Raw genomic sequence first — 23,125 nt, 5'->3', positions numbered from 1 at the left:
CTATGAAAAAAGTGGCCACCCTGGTAACTTGTTGTTTGCTTTTTTGGATTTTATTTACTTTGGATTTTTTGGTTTGGACTTCTTGGTTGGATACCGAATACATTAGTAAAAAAAGAGAAATATTTCTAAAATGACATTAAACAATAGTTTTTTAAAAAAATCAATTGTTGAAGAGGTTATTTATTTTTTATTTTGAAATGGTGAAGATTAAAAAGTATAAAGAAATTTAAAAAAATTCAAATAGAAAATTTTCATAATATATGTCAATTTTGACAAGAAACAAAAAAAAGGATTTGAAAATACACATAATCAGTAATTTCAGGAATTTTTAAACAGTGTTTTGATAAAATATTTAAAAAAACTTTGTTCAAATACTAACTTTTGCAAAAAGGGAATTTGAACCAGAACTCGAAAAATCAACTTTTTTGACATCTTCTGCAGTATTAGTAATTGCTTTGACCCAAGATGTAATTTCATCTCCATTTCTTCTCTTCTTACAGTTAAAACTTTGATCTACAGCCATTTTACAAAAACGAAATAATTCACAAAACGTAAAACATAATTAATTATATATTTCTAAGAAAAACATGAAACGCATTCAATGACAGTATCTATGGTAACAATAATAACAAAACAATATTGCATTAGCGATAATAACAATCGAATTAAAACTCAAAAAGTTCAATCACGTTTTTCACAAAAAATAGGACTGCGGGATCTTGATTTGTAAATAAATATACATAGATAAATAAAAAATATATACTTCAGTAAAAAAATTAAATTATAAGCATAGTAATAAAAGATCTAAAATCCAGTTCACGCAACTAATTAGTTTGTATACATGTTTAGTGGGACATTAAAAAGGATATTATGTTTTCGTCGCTTTAAATAACGACAAGTAAATGAAAAATTTTTAGAAACCATTTTTAAGTGGATATTTTAGTATTTCTTCAGTTTTTAGGTTATCCGGGCAGCGCAAATAATTAGTTCCAAAGCATAATAAATTACATTAAAAATTAATAATATCTTCGTTGCTCCAATTAGGGACAATTTAAATGAATATGTTTGGCGATTATTTTTAAGTGGATATTTTAGTATTTCTTCAGTTTTTAGGTTATCCGGGCAACGAAAATAGTTAGTTCCAAAGTATATAAAATGACTAATAAAATTAATAATATCTCCGTTGCCCCAATTACAGACAAGTTAAATGAATACGTTCTGCGCTTATTTTTAAGTGGATATTTTAGTATTTCTTCAGTTTTTAGGTTATCCGGGCAGCGAAAATAGTTAGTTTCAAAGTACATTAAGTGTCTTTTCAAATTAGTCTTTTCTGTTATGCTCCTATTAGCGACAAGGTAAGTTAATATATATATCGCGCTAATTTTTAAGTGGATATTTTAGTATTTCTGCAGTTTTTAGGTTATCCGGGCCTCGCAAATAATTAGTTCCAAAGTATGTTAAGTGTCTTTTAAAATTAGTCATTACTAAGTTTTTCCCAATAGCGACAAGTTAAATCAATATGATTCGCGATTACTTTTAGGTGGATATTTTAGTATTTCTTCAGTTTTTAGGTTATCCCAGCCGCGCAAAGAATTAGTTTCAAAGTAGATAAGGTGTCTTTTAAAATTACTAATTACTGTGTTGTTCCTATTAGCGACAAGTTAAAAAAATATGTTTGGCCCTTATTTTTCAGTGGATATTTTAGTATTTCTTTAGTTTTTAGGTCATCCGGGCCGCGCAAAGAATTAGTTTTAAAGTATGTTAAGTGTCTTTTAAAATTAGTCATTACTAAGTTTTTCCCAATAGCGACAAGTTAAAAAAATATATTTGGCCCTTATTTTTAAGTGAATATTTTAGTATTTCTTCAGTTTTTAGGTTATCCCAGCCGCGAAAGAATTAGTTTCAAAGTAGATAAGGTGTCTTTTAAAATGACTAATTACTGTGTTGTTCCTATTAGCGACAAGTTAAAAAAATATGTTTGGCCCTTATTTTTCAGTGGATATTTTAGTATTTCTTTAGTTTTTAGGTTATCCGGCCCGCGCAAAGAATTAGTTTTAAAGTAGATCAGGTGTCTTTTAAAATTAGCCATTACTGTGTTGTTCCTATTAGCCACAAGTTAAAAAAATATATTTGGCCCTTATTTTTAAGTGAATATTTTAGTATTTCTTTAGTTTTTAGTTTATCCGGGCCGCGCAAAGAATTAGTTTCAAAGTAGATAAGGTGTCTTTTAAAATTAGTTATTACTGTGTTGTTCCTATTAGCGACAAGGTAAGTAAATATATATCGCGCTAATTTTTAAGTGGATATTTTAGTATTTCTTCAGTTTTTAGGTTATCCGGGCAGCGCAAAGAATTAGTTTTAAAGTATGTTAAGTGTCTTTTAAAATTAGTCATTACTAAGTTTTTCCCAATAGCGACAAGTTAAAAAAATATATTTGGCCCTTATTTTTAAGTGAATATTTTAGTATTTCTTCAGTTTTTAGGTTATCCCAGCCGCGAAAGAATTAGTTTCAAAGTAGATAAGGTGTCTTTTAAAATGACTAATTACTGTGTTGTTCCTATTAGCGACAAGTTAAAAAAATATGTTTGGCCCTTATTTTTCAGTGGATATTTTAGTATTTCTTTAGTTTTTAGGTTATCCGGGCCGCGCAAAGAATTAGTTTTAAAGTAGATCAGGTGTCTTTTAAAATTAGCCATTACTGTGTTGTTCCTATTAGCCACAAGTTAAAAAAATATATTTGGCCCTTATTTTTAAGTGAATATTTTAGTATTTCTTTAGTTTTTAGGTTATCCGGGCCGCGCAAAGAATTAGTTTCAAAGTAGATAAGGTGTCTTTTAAAATTAGTTATTACTGTGTTGTTCCTATTAGCGACAAGGTAAGTAAATATATATCGCGCTAATTTTTAAGTGGATATTTTAGTATTTCTTCAGTTTTTAGGTTATCCGGGCAGCGAAAATAGTTAGTTTCAAAGTACATTAAGTGTCTTTTCAAATTAGTCTTTTCTGCTATGCTCCTATTAGCGACAAGGTAAGTAAATATATATAGCGCTAATTTTTAAGTGGATATTTTAGTATTTCTGCAGTTTTTAGGTTATTCGGGCCTCGCAAATAATTAGTTCCAAAGTATGTTAAGTGTCTTTTAAAATTAGTCATTACTAAGTTTTTCCTAATAGCGACAAGTTAAATCAATATGATTCGCGATTACTTTTAGGTGGATATTTTAGTATTTCTTTAGTTTTTAGTTTATCCGGGCCGCGCAAAGAATCAGTTTCAAAGTAGATAAGGTGTCTTTTAAAATTAGTCATTACTGTGTTGTTCCTATTAGCGACAAGTTAAAAAATATGTTTCGCGCTTATTTTTAAGTGGATATTTTAGTATTTCTTTAGTTTTTAGGTTATCCGGGCCGCGCAACGAATCAGTTTCAAAGTAGATAAGGTGTCTTTTAAAATTAGTCATTACTGTGTTGTTCCTATTAGCGACAAGTTAAATGAATACGTTTCGCGAATACTTTTAGGTGGATTTTTTAGTATTCCTTCAGTTTTTAGGTTATCCAGGCGGCGCAAGTTATTACTTCCAAAGTATTGTTACGTGAAAAAATTGTTACTTTTAACATTTGTTATCCTCGTTTTAAATAAGAAATTCTGAAGAAATCTTATTTGGGAATGAGGAAAAAAGAATCAATGAATAAAAGTTAAGAATTAGTTAAAATGAAATTTATTATAAAATTGTATATAATGATTTCTTGAAGTTCGTTATTTGTATGTTACCGAGAGAAGACCAGTTCCTTTTCCAATAAACACCTTTAACAAATAGGCGTTTATTAGATATAGAAATTGTATTAAATGGATATGATGAAAAGATTTAGTTAATTACCTTTATTGCTTCTATTCGAAGCTGAAAACCCGTTCTCCGCTCGTGCGTCCACAGTCAGTTCAGATCCACCGCCTTTCCAATTTTTACTGCTTGGAGATTTGACAATGGCTCGGTCACACACGAGATGGGTATTACTTAGACTGGGATAATCGTAGGTAACGAGTATAGATTCGCACTGACTACTGGTACAGAGATGATGTCGATAGCTTTGATTTAAATTAGATACTGACTGAATGCTGACTATATACTGACTGGATGCTGACTAGATACTGACTTTTGGATCCAAATTTAGGGCCTTATATACCCAGATCACATCCGTGTATCGACGTAATAGAGTTGTAAAAAGATTGCTCATCGATGGGTGTTTGTCAAGTTTGCTTGGTAACAGGTCTGGTCTAAGGTTACTTAAAGGTCACACACGTGGCATGTGACACCTCCCCTCTTAATTCAATCGCACAATTGAAAATTTGCGATTGAAGCTTCGGCAGAAGATTTGTCTAAAATTCTCGATATCGTAATACATAAGATTAACTTTCTTTTAAATCGTAGAATCGTAGAAAAAATTTTGTTTAAATCGTAGAACAAAAATTTTTTTTTTTGAAAAAAAAATTTTGTATAAATCGTAGAATTTAGTTTAAATCGTAGAACAATTTTTTTGAAAAAAAAAATTTTTTTTTCTTTTTTTTTTAAATCATAGAACAATTTTTAAAAAAATATTTTATGTAAAATAAAGTTGTTTAGTAATTGTTAGTTAAAAATAATTTGTTTAATAATAATTGATAATATTTTTAAATTATTCGTAGAATATTATTTGTTAAAAAAAAATTAAATTATTCATAGTACATGATTATTTATTAATATTTTGCAAAAAGTTAAAATTATTCGTGGTCTATTATTTGTTATTAGATCGTATTAGATCGAGTCGTACAATAATATAATTGTTCAATGTACATAGTTTACATTAAATGATTGAACATAATTTTTTTTTATATTTTATACATTATTTTTATTATTAGTCGTAGGGAACTAAGTATTGAAATCAAATCGTTAAATATTATCTGTTAATAACTCTTAGAGCACAATTGCTTCACAGTGATTGAGTAAGATTTATTTATTATTAATTGTTTATATTTCTTGTTAAAATATTTATTAAATTGTAGAAAAGATTTTAAAAAAATAGAAAGTTTATATGTAATTTTTCCATCTTTTTTTTATAAAGTCACTATTATAAGATTATTCGTAAAGAATAGTGAGTTTATGACTTTAATTAATTATCCTTTATGTATATATATTTTTTGTTTTGTTATTTATTTAATATGTACTTATTATTATTTTTGTTTATCTAATGTTAAATTGAGAATAAATTGTTTTCTTCACAAACTATATCTTGTAGTATTGCCCTTAATTCGATGTAACATTGTTTACAAAATAATGATCTTCTTACTACTTTGTATAATACTTCTTTGCATCTAAAGCAATCTAGGCTTATATTTGCACATGCTATTAAATGATCGTCTTGTCTCATCTCTAATTCATTGTCGAATAGCGGATAACAATCTTCGCAATATATTAACCCTTGTTGTTTGATAAATGTGTTTTTGGTTGTGATTTTTCTACAACATATATGTCGTATTAGTTCGTTATATAGTCTGTCTTAAAAAGCTGATCTAATAGGAGCTAATGTTTCGCTTTCATTAAAAGTTTGGTTTTCTGGAACCATTTTTTTTATAATCAATGCTTTTCGAAGAATAGTTTAAAAGGAAAAAAAAATATATTTATATTGTTTAAATATTGTATTTGAAAGTTTTGGAAATTCTGGCATATAATTAATTATTAAAGATTTTATTAGGTTATTTGGAAAGTTAAAAGAATTTAATAAAAGTGGCTTTTCTTCTAATTTATTACTTTGAATATTTAATTGTCTTTTATATGTTATTTTATATATGAGGGATTTATTTCTAAGAATCTTTTTCTTGTAAGATATAAAGAATAAATTGACATAATAAATGGATTTGTTTTTACTAAAGGAATTTACTAAATCCATGTATTATGTTTTTCTTTATAAAATCGTTTTATCAACTTCAAAATTTATTTAATAATTGAATCTCTTGCTACTTGTAGATAAGAACATCAACAAATTAAAAACATTTATTCTTGTTATTAATTTTTAGTTTTGCAGCATTATTTTTTTAAAAATTTTGTAATTATTTTTATTTATTTATTTCTTTACTTTGTTTTACTGTAGAAATTGTAAATTTAAAAAATTTTAGTTTGATAAAAATTTTAATCTTTTATTTATAATATATCAGTGGAAATCTGGAGGAAGGTATTTTTAATACAGAAAATGACTTTGTAAATAATTTTTAAAGAATATTGAATCCCATAATCATTTGGAAATATGAATTAGTTTTAAATATGAGTTTGTATTTCATGTGTATCTCAGAAAAGATAAATTTATCGGTAATTATTATTTTCAAAATACATTCCTCCCAGGTGAGGAAAATGGGTATTGCTAAATAAGGATTGGTGAAAAATAGAAAAAATATATGATTAGTACTCCTGTTGAAAATATATGTTCTGCTTCTCAGATCTGAAACGAGAAAGAATTATATTAGATAATTGTTTTATATTTGTTAAGTTAAGAATTAATTTTTGATTTCTTTAATCTATTAGTATGGACTATTAAAGGTTTTCCTTTAAAGTTAATTTTTACATTACCTTTTCCTAATATTTCTAAAATTTCATAAGGACCTGAGTATTGGTTTTCTAGTTTTTTAATTTTTCCTCCGTTTAATAAAAATACAAAGTCGCCATTTTTTATTTCTAGGGGATTAATTTTTCTATCATGATAAAATTTCGATTTTTCCTTTGCCGAAATTAAATTTTCCCTTGCTTGTGCTCTCATTTCGTGTAATTGTGTAACAAAGGTAGTTAAATATTCATCGTATGTTTGTAATTTTTCGTTTTGAGAAGGAGATTCGCTAGAGGGTTCACGAGCTAATTTTCCAAAAACAAGTTCGTATGGTGTGCATTTTGTTCCTTCGTGTATGCTAGTATTGTAAGAAAACATTGCTAATTCTAACCAATCGTCCTATTCAGAATTTTTCTCAATAAATTGTTTTAAGTATTCTGCTAAAACATGATTCGAACGTTCGAGTGATCCGTTAGATTGGGGGTGAAAAGCTGTTGTACGAAATTGTTTAATTCTAAAACGTTTTGCTAATCTTTTTAATAAATTGCTCAAAAAGTCTCTTCCCTGGTCTGTTAGTACGCCTTTAGGTGAACCGAATATGCAAATGAATTTTTTCACGAATGCGTCTGCTATTGTAGCAGCTTGATGATTAGGTAAAGGGATTGCTAAAGAGTATTTTGTGAAGTTATCTTGAATTGTTAAAATGTACGTATTACCAGATTTAGTTGGAGGGTTAAAAGGTCCTACAATATCCATAGAAATTTTTTCAAAAGCAGTTGTAGGTGTGTCTGTGATAATCATTAAATTTTTAGTTTTTACGCGAACTAATTTCTTTAATTGACATTGTAAACATCCGTTTATGTATTTTTGAATATCTAATTTTAAATTTTTCCAATAATATTTTTGACGAATTCTAGCTAAAGTTTTTGTTACTCCCTTATGGCCTCTGATTGCCGATGAATGATTTTCTTCTAATATCTGTTGTCTAATTTCTTTATTAGGGTATTGCGTAATCCCATTACAAATTATAAATTTTGTTTTAGAGTTTAAAAAAATATCTTGAATTAAAATTTTAATATCTTCCCAAGGAATGTGATTAATTTGAGATGTTTTTGCTATACTAATAGTCCGAATGTTTAATTTATCACTAATTGAAAGTAAAGACTTAAAACATGATTTGATTGTATTTAGAGTATCAGTTATGTTTTCTTTGACATTTTCTTGAATTGGAAGTGCAAAATGATAATATTTTCCCTTTTTAAATTCTTTTACTAAACCCTTTTGTAAATTATTAAATTTGGGTAGAATTGATTTTTTTGTTAAACTCTTAGATCCATTGTCGAGAGGGGTACCGTTAGTACTTACAAAATATAAATAATTGTCTTTTCGCATTGTTAATTGGTCACGACATTCTATCAAAATTTTATTACTCGTAGATTGTTTTTCTTGAATAGGAGGTGCTTGAGTAATTTCTTCTTTTCTTCTTAGATTACGCCCTTTGTTTTCGTTATTTTCTTCAATTTCACTTTCTTCTTCTTCAAAAATTTCTTCATTAAGGGGATTTTTAATTGTGTCGTCATCTTCTTCTTTATGAGATTCTTCATCGAGGGATTCTTTGAATATGTCGTCATCTTCTTCTGAACTATCATCTTCTGTGGATGAAAAGTAATTTTCATTGTCTTCATTTGGTTTTTCTTGAATTACGATTTTGTTTTTCTTCTTTCCCTTTGTCTTTTTAAGTCGTTTATTTCTTCTTAATTTATCGAAGTATTCTGGATCAGTTTCTTCTTCAGCTTCTGAGATTGGCTTCTTGTCTTTCCTCGGCCTTCCTCTTCTTTTGGTACCAACCTTGTCTTCTTGTATGGGAAGTTTATTTTTTAATTTTTTTGGACGACCTCTTGATCTCTTGATAATGGGCTGCAATATTTCTTCTACGTTTTCCGTAAGTTTTTCTTGAATTCCCCTTTCTTCTAATTTTCGTTGTGCCCTAGTGAGAATGGTTTTCCATTGTGTGTTTGTAATGTAATCACTAAGTATTGGGTTAAGAAGAGTAGTTAATAAGAGTAATAATGTAGACGTATTATTACTGTCGTAAATATTTTCACTTGATTTTTTATTATCCCCGAATGTTAAAAATGTATCATCGTCGAGCACCTTTTGATTTCTAAATAATTCTTCTTCGTTAGGAATTGGATTTCTTGAAAGAGCGTCTGCATTCACGTTCATTTTACCTGCCTTGTACACTACTTCATAGTTATATTCTGCTAATTTTAATCTCCAATGCGAAACACGTGAACAAGGATCCTTCGAATTTTGAAACCATACTAATGGTTTATGATCAGTTACTAAAGTAAATTTTCTACCGTATAAATATGGTCGAAAATGAGATACGCAAAAAATAATAGCTAATGCTTCCTTCTCGTAAGTGTCATATTTCTTTTCCGTATCGCTTAAGCTTCGAGATGCATATGCAATAGGCTTGTCTTTTCCTATTTTCCCTTGTGAAAGTATTCCTCCAATCGCGTAACCTGATGCGTCTGTTGTAAGCACGAAGGGTTGGGAAAAATCTGGTCTTTGTAAAAGAGGTTCTTCGCATAAATGTTGTTTTAATGTGTCAAAAGCTAATTGTTGTTTGTCTGACCAAATAAAAGGTGTATCCTTTTTTAAAAGTTGGTTTAGTGGATGTGCAATTTTAGAAAAATTTTCAATAAATCTTCTATAATATCCTGCTAAACCTAAAAATTGTTTAATGTTCTTTGTTGTTTTCGGTATAGGAAAATTTTTAACCGCAATAATTTTCCTTGGGTCGGGTCGAACACCATTTTTATCAATAATGTGTCCTAAATATCCTACTTCCGGTCGTAAGAATTCGCATTTGTCTGGTTGTAAATGAAGATTTGCGTTTCTAAGTCGTTCAGCTAAATTATTAAATTTTCTTTCATGTTCTTCGAGTGTGTCTGCGTAAATAACAATGTCATCAAGGTAAACAAAAAGTTCTGTTCCAATTAGTCCAGTTAATGTTAAGTCCATAAGTCTTTGGAATGTCGCGGGTGCTGTTTTTAAACCAAATGGCATTCTATCAAATTCATAATGACCATGAGGTGTTGAAAATGCTGTCTTGTGTGAGTCATTGGGATTCATTCTTATATGATGAAATCCGGTTGCTAGGTCGAAAACAGAAAAGTATTTTGCGGAAGAAATTGAGTCAAGTATATCATTTATATGAGGTAATGGATATGAGTCACCTATAGTTTTTTCGTTTAATTTTCGAAAATCTAATACCATTCGCCATTTTAAATTTCCGCTTGAGTCAGGTTTTTTAGGTACAATCCATACCGGTGTGTTGTAAGGTGATTAAGAAGGTTTAATTATTTTATTTTTTAAAAGTTCATTTACTTGTTTAGTTATTTCGTCTTTGTGAATTTGAGGAAAACGGTATTGTCTTGAAAATATTGGGCAGTCATCTGTAGTTGGTATTGAATGTCTTAAAATATTAGTTGCTTCTAAAGGTTCTCCAGGCATTTGAAATTTGTCAGCGTTATTTTTTATAAGATTTTCTACATGATCGTATTCGTCTTGGTTTAAATGGTCTAAACGAAGAAGTCGTTTTATTTCTTCTTTTCTGTCTTCAATTGTCATTTTATTAAAAGTACAAAAATTTTCTGATATTAAAAAATTATTTAGTTAATTATTAGTCATGTCATTGTTATCAAATTTTTGAGCTTGTGTGATAGATGTATAAGGGTTGATTTCTTCAAACTCTTCTAATTTGATTGTAGGAATTGAAATAGTTACTGAAGTTTCATTAGTGTTTGCAAATTTTAAAAATGTTTTATTGTCGTAATTTTTTACTACTGCGTCTCCGGCATAAATTCCTGAACCTAAATTCAATCTTGGTATGTAACCTTCATTTTTATTAGTTTCGTCAAGAAAAACTGTAGTTGTTATTATCGTTCGTGCTGGTATTGTTAAAATTTTTGTGGAAACAAAAGGATAAAGATTATTATCTATCTCTAAACATTTTGAAGTGTAATTAATGTTTACGTTATTGTCTCGAAAAAATTCTGTCCATAAAACACCGTCTTCGTCTACTGGGACTGCATCTGGGATAATATTAAATATTGTTTGATGACCAAAAATATTTAATTTTATTTGCCCTAAAGTGTAAAGAGGTAAATCATTTATTCCGATTAATTTTAAAATATTTTCTGTGTCAATTGGAATTCTTGGATCAATTGCTTTTAATTTTAATAAATTTCTTCCAGCTCCAGTATCTATCATCATTTGAGCTGGAAATTTTAAACCGTCGGCAGAGATAATAATTGAGGGAATTGTATTTGTTTGCGAATTGTTTAAAGTAATTTGTTCTTTTGAAACGGGTGTTTTTAAATTTATTCTACCCTCAGTCCACCCTTGCTGGGGGTTGAATTCAAGTTTCCCGAAAAATGAGGTTGTTGTTCTTGTGATTTTTGAATATGTTGTGGTTGAGATTGTTGTTTATTGTATGATTCTTCTCTTCTAGGATGTCTAATTCTACATTCATAAATATAGTGACCTGATTTGTTACAATAAGTACAAGTAATATCTTTTTTAGGAAATCTCTGATTATTGTTATTGTAAAAATAATTATTATTATATCGTTGATTTGAAAAATGTCTTGAACGATTGTTCATAAAATTATTAGAGTTATTATTATTTCTATAAAAATTGTTACCATTGTTAAAGGGATTTCTATTTTCTGAAAAATTTTGATTATTAAAATAGGGTTTTGAAAATCCTTGTGTTTGTCTTGGTGAACTGTATGTTTTATTTTGTAGTAAATAAAAACAATTTTCTGTTTTATGATTTCGTCTCTTACAAATCGAACAAGGTGAATAAGAATCTTGTAAGGAGTGTATTTTTATAGCTTTATGATCCTCATTAATTTTGTGTTTTCGAAGATCTGAACAAGCAGTCAAATTCCTTTCTATTTCAATCGCGTCATTTACTATCTCTCGGAATGTGGGTTTTTCTTTCATGCGAATTTCTATTTCGGGTCTTAATCCGCGCACAAAGCATTGAATCACATCTTTTTCTAAATTTTCTTTAAAAACATCGTCAACTGCATCATCATTACCTAATCTGTGAACATCTTCGATTTTATCGGCAATTTCTTTTATTCGCGCAGCATAAGATGTAATATTTTCTTTTTCCCACATATATATATTTCCTAATTCTCCCTGTAATTGGTACACTGTTTTAACTGGCAAATATACGCGTTTTAATTTATTTATTAATTCGCCTACATTTGTTATTTGAGATCCGTAAATACATTTTCGCGCATCCCCACTTAATTTTGCCCTTAATAATTTTGCTAAATTATTTCGAGCTACTCCTTCTGGAAGCATTTGCTCTGCTTCTAAACACCCTTCAATAAAATGTGAGATTGGAATGTTAGTCTCGTCAAACAAAGGAACTATTTCTAAAGCGTCACGTAAAGATACTTGTTGGTTTGTTGGTAGAGCCATTTCGTTATTTTCTGTTAAATTTTCACTATCACTGTTCTCGTCGTGACTGTTTTCGTCGTCACTATCGTGTGTGCTAATTATGTAATTTTCGAGTCTTTGTTTAAAACTATTTCGTAATGTAGAATTTAAAGAACCGTTATTTTCTAAAATTGTATTGTCACTTTCTTCGTCAGTTTTAAAAGAATTGTTATCAAATAATGAATGACAAATTCCTGAATCTAATTCGGATTTGCAAAAAGGGTTTGGATTTCCGTTAGAGTATCTAGGTGTACCAGTAGCTAAAGGTTTAAAATAGGGAATTCCTGGGTTAAGTTTTAAAGTAGGGTTTTCTTTGATTTTTGATCGAGTTGTATGTTTATCTTGTGTAATATTTTCCTTAGAAGTAGACATTAATTTTTAAAAGAAATGATTTAATCATTGGAATTGATTCTCTCTCGGTTTGTGTTTCAATTTTTTATTTAATTTTATAGTTGTTAAAAATAAGAGTTAAAAATTGATTTTAAATGTTTCAAATTTTAATAGAAAATTTTAGAATTGTTAAAAACATGTATATTTTTTATATCTCAAAATAAATTTTTGGAAAAAATAAGAATTAGAAAAAATAATATCATTGATTCTTTATGGCTTTCCCGGCCGATGCACCAAGAAAAGAGGGTATGTTACGTGAAAAAATTGTTACTCTTAACATTTGTTATCCTCGTTTTAAATAAGAAATTCCGAAGAAATCTTATTTGGGAATGAGGAAAAAAGAATCAATGAATAAAAGTTAAGAATTAGTTAAAATGAAATTTATTATAAAATTGTATATAATGATTTCTTAAAGTTCGTTATTTGTATGTTGCCGAGAGAAGACCAGTTCCTTTTCCAATAAACACCTTTAACAAATAGGCGTTTATTAGATATAGAAATTGTATTGAATGGATATGATGAAAAGATTAAGTTAATTACCTTTATTGCTTCTATTCGAAGCTGAAAACCCGTTCTCCGCTCGTGCGTCCACAGTCAGTTCAGATGCACCGCCTTTCCAATTTTTACTGCTTGGAGATTTGACAATGGCTCGGTCACACACGAGATGGGTATTACTTAGACTGGGATAATCGTAGGTAACGAGTATAGATTCGCACTGACTACTGGTACAGAGATGATGTCGATAGCTTTGATTTAAATTAGATACTGACTGGATGCTGACTAGATACTGACTTTTGGATCCAAATTTAGGGCCTTATATACCCAGATCACATCCGTGTATCGACGTAATAGGGTTGTAAAAAGATTGCTCATCGATGGGTGTTTGTCAAGTTTGCTTGGTAACAGGTCTGGTTTAAGGTTACTTATAGGTCACACACGTGGCATGTGACAGTATATTAAGTGTCTTTTGAAATTAGTCTTTTTTGATAAGCTCCTATTAGCGACCAGGTAAGTAAATATGTTTCGCGCTTATTTTTAAGTGGATATTTTAGTATTTTTTTAGTTTTCAGGTTATCCGAACAGCAAAAATAATTAGTCTTAAAGTATATTGAGTGTCTTTTAAAATTATTCATTACTGTGTTGTTCCTATTAGCGACAAGTTAAATAGATATGTATCGCGATTATTTTTATATGGATATTAAAGTATTTCTTTGGTATTTAGGTTATCCGGGCAGCGAAAATAATTAGTTCCATAGTATATTAAATGACTATTAAAATTAATTATATCTCGGTTGCTCCAATTAGCGACAAGTTAAATGAATACGTTTTGTGCTTATTTTTAAGTGGATATTTTATTATTTCTTCAGTTTGTAGGTTATCCGGGCAGCGAAAATAGTTAGTTCCTAATTATATTGAGTAACTTTGAAAATTAATAATATCTCGGTTGTCCCAATTAGCGACAAGTTAAATGAATACGTTTTGCGCTTACTTTTAAGTGGATATTTTAGTATTTCTTCAGTTTGTAGGTTATCCGGGCCTAGCAAATAATTAGTTCCAAAGTATGTTAAATGACTATTAAAATTAATTATATCTCGGTTGCTCCAATTAGCGACAAGTTAAATGAATACGTTTTGTGCTTATTTTTAAGTGGATATTTTATTATTTCTTTAGTTTGTAGGTTATCCGGGTAGCGAAAATAGTTAGTTTTGAATTATATTGAGTAACTTTAAAAATTAATAATATCTCGGTTGCCCCAATTAGCGACAAGTTAAATGAATACGTTTTGCGCTTATTTTTAAGTGGATATTTTAGTATTTCTTTAGTTTGTAGGTTATTCCGGCAGCACAGTTAATTATTTTTAATCATTTTAATTAAAATCTGAAATAAGTAGTTTCTGCTTTGCTGTTATTGGTTAAAGGAATTTCGAAAATGTTTATCTAATTTGAATTTTTTTTTCTTTTGAGTTGAAATGTCTTCCGGAGTAAAAATATATTTTTTTTCAATTACATGTTGAATAGGACGAAAAACTGATTAATGCAGTGATGTTTTTAATGTCGACAAGTTAATTTAATGTTTGTAATTTGGTATTGCAACTTTAGCGCAAATTTAGAGCAGGATTTCAAACCACCCAATATTAAACGTAAATTTTTTCATATTTCTATATTATAAAATGAAAAAGTTAGCACATATTATGAAAGTACATTAAAAATACTTTACATTAAATAGTAATAAATTTATTAATATTTATAAACTTTTTAGAAAAGTGTAAATAAAATGTAGTGACTTTTGACATTTCATAGGTAAATTTTAAAATCAATTTTTATCTATTATTTTAGGCATGTTTACATTATAATCTATTTATACAAGTAAATTAGCTCACTTTTAACAAATATTAATCAAGAAATTTGTATTATCTAAATTATTTCCATGCTTTTTTATTAAATTTTCAGAACTGTCAATCTAACCTTTTTACTGTGCAACTCAACTTGAAAATAAAAATTCTAAGTTTAATTCAAAAAATTTTATAAAAGAATTCTTAAAAATGAATTCTATGGATATTAAACATCATTTTTACAAATTATGAGATTTTTTTTAAAATAGGCCGCAACGGCTTCAGGTGAAATATAATGGACTGACCCTAACTTAACTTAAAAACTTACGACAGTTTAATTTTTTTAACTTTTAAATAAAAAACCTTTTGACATATACAGTAAGAGTATCTAACTATGAATCACCCCTAAGCGTGAGTGCGAGTGAGCGAACATTGAACGCCGCATAAGAGTGTCCTCTTCGCACTCGTGGACTGACTGACAGTTAGGTATTCTTACTGTATAAGTATTCAATACTTTTTTGTCAATATTTTCACATTTACTTACTTATATTTAAGAAATTTGCTTGATAATCTATTAAATAAGTTAAATATTCACTTGGTACTTTGACACTTATCTATGAATTCTTTTTCATAAAATTTGGAAGTAATTAATTTAAGTAAGTATTTTTATGTAACTAATATTTAATTGTAAATTTTAGGTTGGCTGGCTCCATCATCTAAAGGTTATGTCTCTAATAGGAAGCCGGAAGCCGACTGCAAACTGTGCAATAGCCACATTAGAGCACACTATAGTAATCTAATTGCACATTCTAAAGTTGCAAAGCATGTGGACAAGGAAAAATCTTTTAATAGATCCCAACAGAAAAGTCTGCATAATTACAGTAAGTCAATCATACTTTTTTAATTAAAAAACTTTTAACGTTTTTTATATGATATAATATGATATGATATTATGTGTTTTACAGGTGTTATATTAAAAGATGACACGAAAATTGTAGAGATTAAACTCACAGTTTTTATTGCGATGCATTGTGCAGTACGTGGCGTAGACAACTTAGGAGAGCTATTCAAAGTTTTAGGAAAGGGATCACAATTAGAAAATATTAGGCTACATATAACCAAATGTTCAATGATAATATTAAATGTCATTGCGCCAGTACAACTTCAAGAACTGCTTACGGATATTGGAAATAGTCCGTATGCCCTTATCGTCGGTAACTAAGTTTATGGGTTTATGTGTCCAAAATTTTAGTGTTTCACAAAAAAGATGGTAACCGATTTTCTGTCAATTATTAAAGTCATCAGTTGTACTGGAGAAAGTCTAGCTAATGCTCTAAAAATTATCTTAAATCAATTGGACTACCTGTATCACAGTTGCATTCAATTGGAACCGATGGGGCACAGAATATGCTCATTAAAAAGAAAGTGTGCCTAATTTGCAGTTAATTAAATGCCTTTGTCACAGTCTTGACAATGGCGCAAAATATGCCTATAAAACTTTCCCGAATCACCTCGACTTCATTCTTACTGAAACATACAACTGGTTTTCTCATAGCTCTAAGCGCCAAGGAGAATATTCCGAATTTTTCAAAGTAAATAATTTAGTTATATATAATAAATATAAAAAAAATTATATAAACATTCTGGTTTGGTTAAACTAGTTTATAAATAATAATTTTATAAATATTTAAATATGTGATATTACACAGTACAAGGAACCTTAGCCGTTTTTGACAAAACTAAAATTTGAAGTATAAAAACACTACCGTCCGTGAGTATCAGGACGCCCCTTTTTTTTTTTTTCGTATTTTTTTCCTGAAAGCTAATAAAATTATGAAAAGACTAACACCTGATCGAAGAATTTTTGTTGACTATTCTGTCAGATACAGAAAAAATACTAAATTTTGCATGCTTTTCGTAATTTTTTAATTTCTCGAAAACTAATTAACTTTTTTTAGCGTTCTTGGTCTTGTTTCAATCTCTATTCAATGTAAAATCTAAATTAATTAATGGTATTGTGATATAAATTTTTCCAAAAAAATTTGAATCTGTGAAAGTCGGATAACAAAATTTTGAAAAACAGATTGACACTTTTTCAACAAAATTTTTTTTTAAATTAAACAATTTGTAAACGGTTGTTTAATTAAATTTTTAATTAAATAATCATTTAAGGTGTCAATTTCCATCCCATTCTTTCTCAAGTAAGGAAAATCATTCACTTTATTGATAATTATAACCATAACTATATTAATTGCATACTATAAATTAATATATATATCTCTATATATTAATATATAGTAAACTATAATAAATAAAGTTATATATAATTCTTAATACAAGAAACTTATGTTGATTAAAATTTTTATTATTATAAGTAGAATCCAGAATCAGCGAGCACTACATTTTCTCCATTTTCCTTTCACTTTTCCATGCCCAGCGCACAGCCCATTTTCTTTCATCCACGCTCCCACTTTCTCTCTTACTCTTCTCTCTCCGTCTTACCAATACGTCCGTCTGACGCGCACAGGCCCATTTCCCTCGCTCATTCGTCTTTTCGCCGGCGGACGTCCGGCCCATTTTCTTTCACCCTCCACTCTCTCCATTTCCTTCCGTTCCTTTCACTCTCTCTACTCTCGAATACCTCCGTGCTGGTTCTGTTTTCCTAATACTTCTCGCGCTTAGAATTTAAGAAAATTGTTTAAATAAATGAGTATTATATAATTTTAAGATCGCGGATCGATACCGAATGTATGTACATATACGTTGGTATCATATGAGTATATGTTTATAGACGTATATATACCCATATATATACCTATATACGTATATATATGCATACTTGTAGGCATATACTCGAATAACAGCCAACCCTATATGCTTCTTATATTCTTCTTACGTGTACGAGTGAGAGAGAAAGAGCTATGTTGAACGTAGTCCGGAAGGATTAGTGTCAACTTTTGACGCTACAAGCGTTATCTTTAGTAATGTAATGTAAGATTGGGTTCTCTCGCAAACGACATGCCTCATCACCCCTACTTAAGGCGGGGGTGCGAGACCACCCAGTCAGTCGATCACTCACTTGCACTCGATGTTGATCCTCTCCTCTAACGAATAAAGTTCTTTGTAACTCAATTCACCAGAGTCTTTTTATCATTTTTGCCGAGCCTGAAGTGTTCCTCACCTCACTCGACGTTTTTGGGTCTTACTGTGTTCACAGTAAGTACTGCTTTACCCTTCTTCGGTATTACCGACACGGAAGAGTCCCTCTCCCGAAAATCGTAATCCGAGAAGACGCTGATAGGTGTCTCGCCTTGTCGTCCAACTGTACGGAAGAGTCCTTCTTCTGCAAGGTTTGACGACGAAGTGATACTCGTACGGTACGTACCCGTAAAGACGCGCTATACGGAAGAGCCACTCTTCCGAAAATAGTCGCCCCTGCGTGTGCACTCCAGAGCGAGTCGTCTCCCTGCGGTCCGCCGAATTAACGGAAGAGTCTCTCTTCAGCGATTCCGTACTACGGGAGACCACCTATCCAACCTCGTTTCGTCGTTCGTTACGGTACGGAAGAGCCTCTCTTCCGAGCCGCCGAGCGCATTTTTAGCCCTAAATAAAAAAACAAACTATTAGATCGCGCAGTCGCTAAGGGCGAAATTCGCTCGAGAAGTCTCTGCGTTGCGCGTAAATTACGGAAGAGTCCCTCTTCTGCGCTTACGCAACAACGTATGACCGGCCCTCGAGACGTGCCCCATCGCCGGTAATATACAGAGGAGTCCCTCTTCTGCGTTGTTACCCGGTCACTACCTTTTTTACGTAACTATTTTCTTTCTACCCAAGTCGAATAAGATTTTCCTCGTTTCGCACCCTTTGACCGTGTCATCCACACCGTGACCGGTATCAAATTAAGTAATCAAAAGCTTTTTTGAATTTTAGTATATCTATTAAATGAACATATTTTACATTTACCTTTTTGACACTTTAATATTCATGATAACTATTTGAATTTTTGTAATCCTACTTTTACGGTTTCAAATTTTTTTGGAAAAATTTATTTCACAATACCAGTTAATAATTTAGATTCTACATTAAATAGAGATTAAAACAAGACCAAGAGCGCTAATAAAAGTTAATTGGTTTTCGAGAAATTAAAAAATTACAAAAAGCATGCAAAATCCAGTATTTTTTTTGTAGGGGAGACTGGGGTAAACCCGCTTACAGGGTAAACCCGCTCACTAGCGATTTTACGCTATGAACTCAACTTAAGATGGAGATATTGCAACTGTGAATAGTACTTAACATTCAACTTATATTAACGAACTTTCGTTTAGTTTCATGAATTCAACACAGAATCAGAGACGATCAAATGTTTTTTGAGGTGTCAGAAAAAGAACGTATTTTGGATTTTTAAGTTTTTCGATCATTATTTTTTAGTCTTAATTTATCTGAGAATTTTTTTTTGTTGCTATTGGATGTCCTTCATCAAAATACATATATAGTTTTGTCTTATTTTAAAAAGATTTAATTAAATTTATTCTGAAATGTGAGGAATACACTCGGGTTAAAGTCGCTCACTTAGTTTTAAATTTAAAATTTAGAATAAAATAATTTCACGTATTATATTTCAACAATAACACAATTTATGACTTATTAAAGCTAAAATTGTAAGTACATTTCACTTTCTCTTAATAAAATATAACACTATTTAAATCCAGAGTTGTAATTCATGAAATCTATGTTCATTATTTATTAAACCAATTTTTTGTTTATAGAAATGTTTACATAACTCATAAATTATCAATAATAAATCATACTTAAGACGGGAATAAGACGAACTTTAATATTTAAAAAATATAACTGTTCCGTCTAGAAAAGATAAAGTGAGCGGGTTTACCCTCGAAAATTGTGATTTCGAAATTTGGAATATGTTTATTAAAAAGTTTCTCTAAGTAAAACTAAAAAGATAAATCAAAAACTTTTTTTTATTTTTTTAGTAGAAATCATAAGCTTTCAAATGATAATTATAATGGTTTCGTAAAAATGTCCGCGATTTGTTCCTTTGACGGGACCCATTTTATTTCAACTAAATTTCGTTTAACGCATTCTTTCACGTAGTGCTCTTTTATGTCAATCATATGTCGTAGTCTACTTCCCCCATCTATTTTTGCGCTAGCTTCAGCAGCTTTATTATCACACCAAAGTTTCATCGGGTAAAAAATAAGAGTTAAAAATTGATTTTAAATGTTTCAAATTTTAATAGAAAATTTTAGAATTGTTAAAAACATGTATATTTTTTATATCTCAAAATAAATTTTTGGAAAAAATAAGAATTAGAAAAAATAATATCATTGATTCTTTATGGCTTTCCCGGCCGATGCACCAAGAAAAGAGGGTATGTTACGTGAAAAAATTGTTACTCTTAACATTTGTTATCCTCGTTTTAAATAAGAAATTCCGAAGAAATCTTATTTGGGAATGAGGAAAAAAGAATCAATGAATAAAAGTTAAGAATTAGTTAAAATGAAATTTATTATAAAATTGTATATAATGATTTCTTAAAGTTCGTTATTTGTATGTTGCCGAGAGAAGACCAGTTCCTTTTCCAATAAACACCTTTAACAAATAGGCGTTTATTAGATATAGAAATTGTATTGAATGGATATGATGAAAAGATTAAGTTAATTACCTTTATTGCTTCTATTCGAAGCTGAAAACCCGTTCTCCGCTCGTGCGTCCACAGTCAGTTCAGATGCACCGCCTTTCCAATTTTTACTGCTTGGAGATTTGACAATGGCTCGGTCACACACGAGATGGGTATTACTTAGACTGGGATAATCGTAGGTAACGAGTATAGATTCGCACTGACTACTGGTACAGAGATGATGTCGATAGCTTTGATTTAAATTAGATACTGACTGGATGCTGACTAGATACTGACTTTTGGATCCAAATTTAGGGCCTTATATACCCAGATCACATCCGTGTATCGACGTAATAGGGTTGTAAAAAGATTGCTCATCGATGGGTGTTTGTCAAGTTTGCTTGGTAACAGGTCTGGTTTAAGGTTACTTATAGGTCACACACGTGGCATGTGACAGTATATTAAGTGTCTTTTGAAATTAGTCTTTTTTGATAAGCTCCTATTAGCGACCAGGTAAGTAAATATGTTTCGCGCTTATTTTTAAGTGGATATTTTAGTATTTTTTTAGTTTTCAGGTTATCCGAACAGCAAAAATAATTAGTCTTAAAGTATATTGAGTGTCTTTTAAAATTATTCATTACTGTGTTGTTCCTATTAGCGACAAGTTAAATAGATATGTATCGCGATTATTTTTATATGGATATTAAAGTATTTCTTTGGTATTTAGGTTATCCGGGCAGCGAAAATAATTAGTTCCATAGTATATTAAATGACTATTAAAATTAATTATATCTCGGTTGCTCCAATTAGCGACAAGTTAAATGAATACGTTTTGTGCTTATTTTTAAGTGGATATTTTATTATTTCTTCAGTTTGTAGGTTATCCGGGCAGCGAAAATAGTTAGTTCCTAATTATATTGAGTAACTTTGAAAATTAATAATATCTCGGTTGTCCCAATTAGCGACAAGTTAAATGAATACGTTTTGCGCTTACTTTTAAGTGGATATTTTAGTATTTCTTCAGTTTGTAGGTTATCCGGGCCTAGCAAATAATTAGTTCCAAAGTATGTTAAATGACTATTAAAATTAATTATATCTCGGTTGCTCCAATTAGCGACAAGTTAAATGAATACGTTTTGTGCTTATTTTTAAGTGGATATTTTATTATTTCTTTAGTTTGTAGGTTATCCGGGTAGCGAAAATAGTTAGTTTTGAATTATATTGAGTAACTTTAAAAATTAATAATATCTCGGTTGCCCCAATTAGCGACAAGTTAAATGAATACGTTTTGCGCTTATTTTTAAGTGGATATTTTAGTATTTCTTTAGTTTGTAGGTTATTCCGGCAGCACAGTTAATTATTTTTAATCATTTTAATTAAAATCTGAAATAAGTAGTTTCTGCTTTGCTGTTATTGGTTAAAGGAATTTCGAAAATGTTTATCTAATTTGAATTTTTTTTTCTTTTGAGTTGAAATGTCTTCCGGAGTAAAAATATATTTTTTTTCAATTACATGTTGAATAGGACGAAAAACTGATTAATGCAGTGATGTTTTTAATGTCGACAAGTTAATTTAATGTTTGTAATTTGGTATTGCAACTTTAGCGCAAATTTAGAGCAGGATTTCAAACCACCCAATATTAAACGTAAATTTTTTCATATTTCTATATTATAAAATGAAAAAGTTAGCACATATTATGAAAGTACATTAAAAATACTTTACATTAAATAGTAATAAATTTATTAATATTTATAAACTTTTTAGAAAAGTGTAAATAAAATGTAGTGACTTTTGACATTTCATAGGTAAATTTTAAAATCAATTTTTATCTATTATTTTAGGCATGTTTACATTATAATCTATTTATACTTAGTCAGTCGATCACTCACTTGCACTCGATGTTGATCCTCTCCTCTAACGAATAAAGTTCTTTGTAACTCAATTCACCAGAGTCTTTTTATCATTTTTGCCGAGCCTGAAGTGTTCCTCACCTCACTCGACGTTTTTGGGTCTTACTGTGTTCACAGTAAGTACTGCTTTACCCTTCTTCGGTATTACCGACACGGAAGAGTCCCTCTCCCGAAAATCGTAATCCGAGAAGACGCTGATAGGTGTCTCGCCTTGTCGTCCAACTGTACGGAAGAGTCCTTCTTCTGCAAGGTTTGACGACGAAGTGATACTCGTACGGTACGTACCCGTAAAGACGCGCTATACGGAAGAGCCACTCTTCCGAAAATAGTCGCCCCTGCGTGTGCACTCCAGAGCGAGTCGTCTCCCTGCGGTCCGCCGAATTAACGGAAGAGTCTCTCTTCAGCGATTCCGTACTACGGGAGACCACCTATCCAACCTCGTTTCGTCGTTCGTTACGGTACGGAAGAGCCTCTCTTCCGAGCCGCCGAGCGCATTTTTAGCCCTAAATAAAAAAACAAACTATTAGATCGCGCAGTCGCTAAGGGCGAAATTCGCTCGAGAAGTCTCTGCGTTGCGCGTAAATTACGGAAGAGTCCCTCTTCTGCGCTTACGCAACAACGTATGACCGGCCCTCGAGACGTGCCCCATCGCCGGTAATATACAGAGGAGTCCCTCTTCTGCGTTGTTACCCGGTCACTACCTTTTTTACGTAACTATTTTCTTTCTACCCAAGTCGAATAAGATTTTCCTCGTTTCGCACCCTTTGAC

At 30.3% G+C, this 23,125-nt stretch overlaps 1 protein-coding gene and 1 long non-coding RNA gene across 3 annotated transcripts in view; one reads left to right on the top strand and one right to left on the bottom strand.

Moving 5' to 3' along the window:
- LOC122504809 (cGMP-dependent protein kinase, isozyme 1-like) overlaps positions 1–23,125 on the top strand; it is a 519,664-nt gene that overhangs the window by 113,146 nt on the left and 383,393 nt on the right. The window lies entirely within an intron of this gene.
- Positions 3,698–4,419, bottom strand: LOC122504812. Its single transcript, XR_006301866.1, has 2 exons — positions 3,873–4,419; positions 3,698–3,799 (listed from the first exon to the last, which is right to left on the bottom strand). It is a non-coding gene; the product is annotated as an uncharacterized LOC122504812 (long non-coding RNA).

Source organism: Leptopilina heterotoma, unplaced genomic scaffold (assembly GCF_015476425.1).
Source record: "Leptopilina heterotoma isolate Lh14 unplaced genomic scaffold, ASM1547642v1 Lhet_32, whole genome shotgun sequence".
Taxonomy (NCBI): domain Eukaryota; kingdom Metazoa; phylum Arthropoda; class Insecta; order Hymenoptera; family Figitidae; genus Leptopilina; species Leptopilina heterotoma.
This window is presented reverse-complemented; position numbering and strand designations above follow the sequence as displayed.